Raw genomic sequence first — 5,636 nt, 5'->3', positions numbered from 1 at the left:
ACTACCATTTGCCAACGATCTACATTCTATGTCTTTTAATTAAATTATGTTGTTATGCAGGTCTAAGTTTTACTGTGCTATAAAGAACATGTAACTATGCTACTTTCGCTCGCCCGTCGTCCCTCCATCTCGGGTCTGTGATTTGGTGACCTGAAAAATAGCATCTCAACAGGCGCGCGCCAAACACTTGTGGTAGAAAACCACCACACTATTAAGGATCTAGTTATTGTAAAATTCTAAAGTTTAATTTATCCTAGTATGTGGTACTCTCTCTATTATTATTATTTTTTTTTTACCTTATACAACACTCTTACATAATTCCTGTTACGCTGAGATGTCTCGCTGCTCGCCGCTATTGACGACAGTGATGTGCGTGCCGTACGACATGGCCTCCGAGTTCTCACTACGCCTCACTGAAACTCCAGAGACTGGGTTAGCCATGGCTATACAAGACAATAAATTTATAGTTGCAACTTCTTTTTCTACGTTATGCAGTATTCGCAATCAAAGCACACCTTTCCAGAGGCAATGTAATATGACCAAGCCAGGACTGGTTCCTGTTGAGGATTCCGTCGCCCACCACACATCAGCTACACAGTATGTCACGAATTTCCAAGTATAATTCCTTGGTTATTCATCTGCGACAGTCACAAGCAGCACGCTAAATCCCCAACCAGCACATTGGCATGGTAGGCTTTATGCCCGCATTTCTACCGTCTAGGCCCTAGGACACCATTGGAGTCAAACGCTCACAGGTTCACCCTGACTTGCAAGACAACGATGCTGGCGCATCACTGTAAAAACTATACTGCACATGTTCATCCTCGAAATCACGCAATATACCACAATCTTGCAGTGCACTGACGCGTGCCTGCAAGCATTGGTATGAACGTCTCACGAACTGGTTGTGGCCGCTATGGAGCGTATCACGACTTCTCAGAACGCTTCTAAGAGCACGTTCTTGTATGCGCCCGTTTGTGCGACATCTCGTCACTCATCACTATCCCTTAACATGGATACCAGACCGGAAAGGACAAAAACATTGCTCATGGAATGGTAGTGCCTCCTACTCCATCATCATTGTAAGTCGCGAACATAAACAAAAAAAAGGAAAGCAGCAGTAAATTCATATGTGAGATAACGCAGCGTGTTAATAGTTTAACAATCTTAATCTATTAATGCAACGATTATTGTTCCCCGAAGAAAGGTTCATATGTTTGCCTATTCTACTATGTACACGACTTAAACTACTATTATTCCACGAACTTCTTTGTGTGAGAGAAGTGGAGGAGTCCTATGGACTAGCGCCAATCCCTTCTTAGACTCCCCCTCTTCTGACGTGCATTAGGATTTGGAGGTCTAATTTCAATCTCCTGGTTCTCCTGTTCTCCTTGATTTCGCTCTCTCCAATTACGGTCGCTTTGCCGTTCGTCATTCCTCCTGTCCCAGATTGCTTGTCTAGATTGACCCTGTTCCCTGACGTTCTGGTTTTCGTGTCTCTGGTTTCCATAGCCTTGAATAGCGTAACCTTGATTTCCGTAACCCTGGTTTCCTAACTGCCCAGTGCGATTATGCGATCTGTTGTCGTCTTCCCTTGCTGGCCCGTGGTATTTGTTATTTTGCGCCATCTTCCTGTCCTTTGCGTCTTGTTTATCGAAGACTACTTCGAGTTCGCGCAGCAGACTCTTGAATGCATCTACACTCCTGGAAATGGAAAAAAGAACACATTGACACCGGTGTGTCAGACCTACCATACTTGCTCTGGACACTGCGAGAGGGCTGTACAAGCAATGATCACACGCACGGCACAGCGGACACACCAGGAACCGCGGTGTTGGCCGTCGAATGGCGCTAGCTGCGCAGCATTTGTGCACCGCCGCCGTCAGTGTCAGCCAGTTTGCCGTGGCATACGGAGCTCCATCGCAGTCTTTAACACTGGTAGCATGCCGCGACAGCGTGGACGTGAACCGTATGTGCAGTTGACGGACTTTGAGCGAGGGCATATAGTGGGCATGCGGGAGGCCGGGTGGACGTACCGCCGAATTGCTCAACACGTGGGGCGTGAGGTCTCCACAGTACATCGATGTTGTCGCCAGTGGTCGGCGGAAGGTGCACGTGCCCGTCGACCTGGGACCGGACCGCAGCGACGCACGGATGCACGCCAAGACCGTAGGATCCTACGCAGTGCCGTAGGGGACCGCACCGCCACTTCCCAGCAAATTAGGGACACTGTTGCTCCTGGGGTATCGGCGAGGACCATTCGCAACCGTCTCCATGAAGCTGGGCTACGGTCCCGCACACCGTTTGGCCGTCTTCCGCTCACGCCCCAACATCGTGCAGCCCGCCTCCAGTGGTGTCGCGACAGGCGTGAATGGAGGGACGAATGGAGACGTGTCGTCTTCAGCGATGAGAGTCGCTTCTGCCTTGGTGCCAATGATGGTCGTATGCGTGTTTCGCGCCGTGCAGGTGAGCGCCACAATCAGGACTGCATACGACCGAGGCACACAGGGCCAACACCCGGCATCATGGTGTGGGGAGCGATCTCCTACACTGGCCGTACACCACTGGTGATCGTCGAGGGGACACTGAATAGTGCACGGTACATCCAAACCGTCATCGAACCCATCGTTCTACCATTCCTAGACCGGCAAGGGAACTTGCTGTTCCAACAGGACAATGCACGTCCGCATGTATTCCGTGCCACCCAACGTGCTCTAGAAGGTGTAAGTCAACTACCCTGGCCAGCAAGATCTCCGGATCTGTCCCCCATTGAGCATGTTTGGGACTGGATGAAGCGTCGTCTCACGCGGTCTGCACGTCCAGCACGAACGCTGGTCCAACTGAGGCGCCAGGTGGAAATGGCATGGCAAGCCGTTCCACAGGACTACATCCAGCATCTCTACGATCGTCTCCATGGGAGAATAGCAGCCTGCATTGCTGCGAAAGGTGGATATACACTGTACTAGTGCCGACATTGTGCATGCTCTGTTGCCTGTGTCTATGTGCCTGTGGTTCTGTCAGTGTGATCATGTGATGTATCTGACCCCAGGAATGTGTCAATAAAGTTTCCCCTTCCTGGGACAATGAATTCACGGTGTTCTTATTTCAATTTCCAGGAGTGTATGTCAGATCCACACTTCCCGACAAGTGTCTGTTGATACCTAACTGGCAATTTGGAAAAGCAAAATTTAATGATTTCTCCGTTGCTATATGGACTATCTAAAAACTGATTCTTCTTGAGTAAATCATCAAAAAATTTGGTTGCGCTTCTATGCTCGGACACTTCCAGTTCAGGACAAAATATTATTTCCTCTTTAATCCTGTCTTGCGTTTCCTTTGACTAGTAGGTCCGCAGGAATGCACCAACAAATTCCTGATAAGTCCGACACGTCGCTGCCACGCCCCGCATCTTTTCCGCAGCTTGGCCTTCGATGTGTCCACACATGAATTCTAATTTGGCCTGGGTTGGCCATTACGACGGTAATGAATTTGTAAATTGCATCACCCAGCTCTTCGGATGCATCGACCCTCCATTATCTTTGAATTTCTGGAATTTTAGTATCGACAGGAAGTGATTGTGATCAAAATTCTGTCCGATCCTCGCACTGGTGTTGTCACTCGTTTCCGATACTTGCACGTCTGCTGAGTGTCCTGATCTATCTTGCTGATAACTGTGATGTGCTACGTCTGTATCACAGTGGAAGTGGCATTCAGCATTCACTCTTCTTAGTGGGCACAATAATTGGAGCTATTACTCGCTGTTTTTTTGCGTGTGCATTGTTCGTTCCGCACGCTGTCACTGGGCTAGAGCACGGCGGGCTTTTCCTCGGAGACACAAGCCTGTGTACTCCATCATTGGTATCCAAAGGCGCAGTGCTCGTGTGCCCGTTTCGCTCTAGTTTTGCTATCCGACACTCTACTTCTTTCATTCGTTTAGTGATGTTCGTAACAGCAATATTACCTTGAGCCTTTAAGGCCGCTAGGGATTTTGAGTGGACTTGTGTCGCACGTCGCAAGCGCCCTGCGAGTTGAGAAGTTACTCTTGCGATTTTCATTGCCCCTGTTGCTGCAGTTTTGGCTAGGCCTGCTACTTTTTGTGCTACCATTGACATTTGTTTTGCTTCTCCACGTTCTTTCTTTATTGTTAATAATTCCCCACGAATTTCCCCTATATGCGAAATTATTGCCTCAGTGTCCTTCTTACGCTGTTCGTCAGCTTCTTCTTGCATTGATCGTAGGAAGCTCAGTATTGGGTTTAAGTCATCTTTTTGATCCTCTTCAAACATGGACGATGTAACTCTGGACACCTGGGCGCTAGAGCTTTGACGTGGCCGAGGTGGCCCCTGTCTGCTCTCGTTCGTTTGATTATAAATTTCTGCTACCGTCTCGACCTGTGTGCCTGTCTCTGTTTCATCTAACTCACTATCATAATCACGGCCGCGACGCTGCTCTATGATCGCGTCCAATTCACCCTCCTCATCAATAAGTCTGTCGTCCTGACCTGCTAAAAATGTGCCCATCTCATCTCCGAACCTATCCCCGTCAGTAAACTGCCCCTTATCCATTATGCTATCCTCTTTCGTTTTAGCTACGCTCGATAATAGTCGTGCCTTCCTTCTCGTGATCATTCATGAAAAACAAATTTTTTTTTTTTTTTGTTCAAATGGCTCTGAGCACTATGGGTCTCAACATCTGATGTCATCAGTCCCCTAGAACTTAGAACTAATTAAACCTAACTAACCTAAGGACATCACACACATCCATGCCCGAGGCAGGATTCGAACCTGCGACCGTAGCAGTCGTGCGGTTCCGGACTGACGTGCCTAGAACCGCACAGCCACCACGGCCGGCGAAAAAAAAATTTATCTAAAAATGCACAATGAAAATAATCTACTCCCAATATTTTTACACATAAACATAAAATTTCAAAAACGTCGTTCCAACGCTATAATTACATGCACGATTTGTTGTGGTACAGAAACCGCACACAAACCCGACAAAGTGTGATGTGGTACGGACACAACATAAACGAAACCCAAAAAAGCAATGAACAAACAAAAATATATATACACTTAAAACAAAAACTGTAATCATGCACCGCTAATAAAAACTAATCGCGGAACTATAAGAAAAAGAACTTGGGTACTAATAATAAAAATAGTAGAAAAAAATTGAATGTCCCTACTAAGAATACTGTTTGTTAATCAGTGATTCACAGGAAAGATCCGAGGCAAAGGGTCGCCATTTTATGCGAGGTGCTGGGGCAAGCAGTGTATTTAACACTAAATTCTTCTAGAATCTGCATATGTAAATGATGCTCTAAGCCCCCCCTATTCTAACTCCGACTTTTGCTGTTGCACAAGGTTTAAAAAAAGAATGCGAACTGACTCTAATCAACCCTGCCAGTGGAGTAGAAGAGAGTTTGGCACCTGCAATAACTTAATTTGATAAATAAGTTAAATAAACGAAGGTTTCATTGACATAGTGAGGAATGATAGGGTTGCTCTACCGATTAACAGAATGAAAGTTCTGTCCAAAATAACAATATGATTTATTAAGACTAAACACAAAATAATAAACAAAAACACATGAAACATTTACAATACAGCAAATTGGCTCAAATTGGATACTCAAAC

Source organism: Schistocerca cancellata, chromosome 5 (assembly GCF_023864275.1).
Source record: "Schistocerca cancellata isolate TAMUIC-IGC-003103 chromosome 5, iqSchCanc2.1, whole genome shotgun sequence".
NCBI classification, from domain to species: Eukaryota; Metazoa; Arthropoda; class Insecta; order Orthoptera; family Acrididae; genus Schistocerca; species Schistocerca cancellata.
This window is presented reverse-complemented; position numbering follows the sequence as displayed.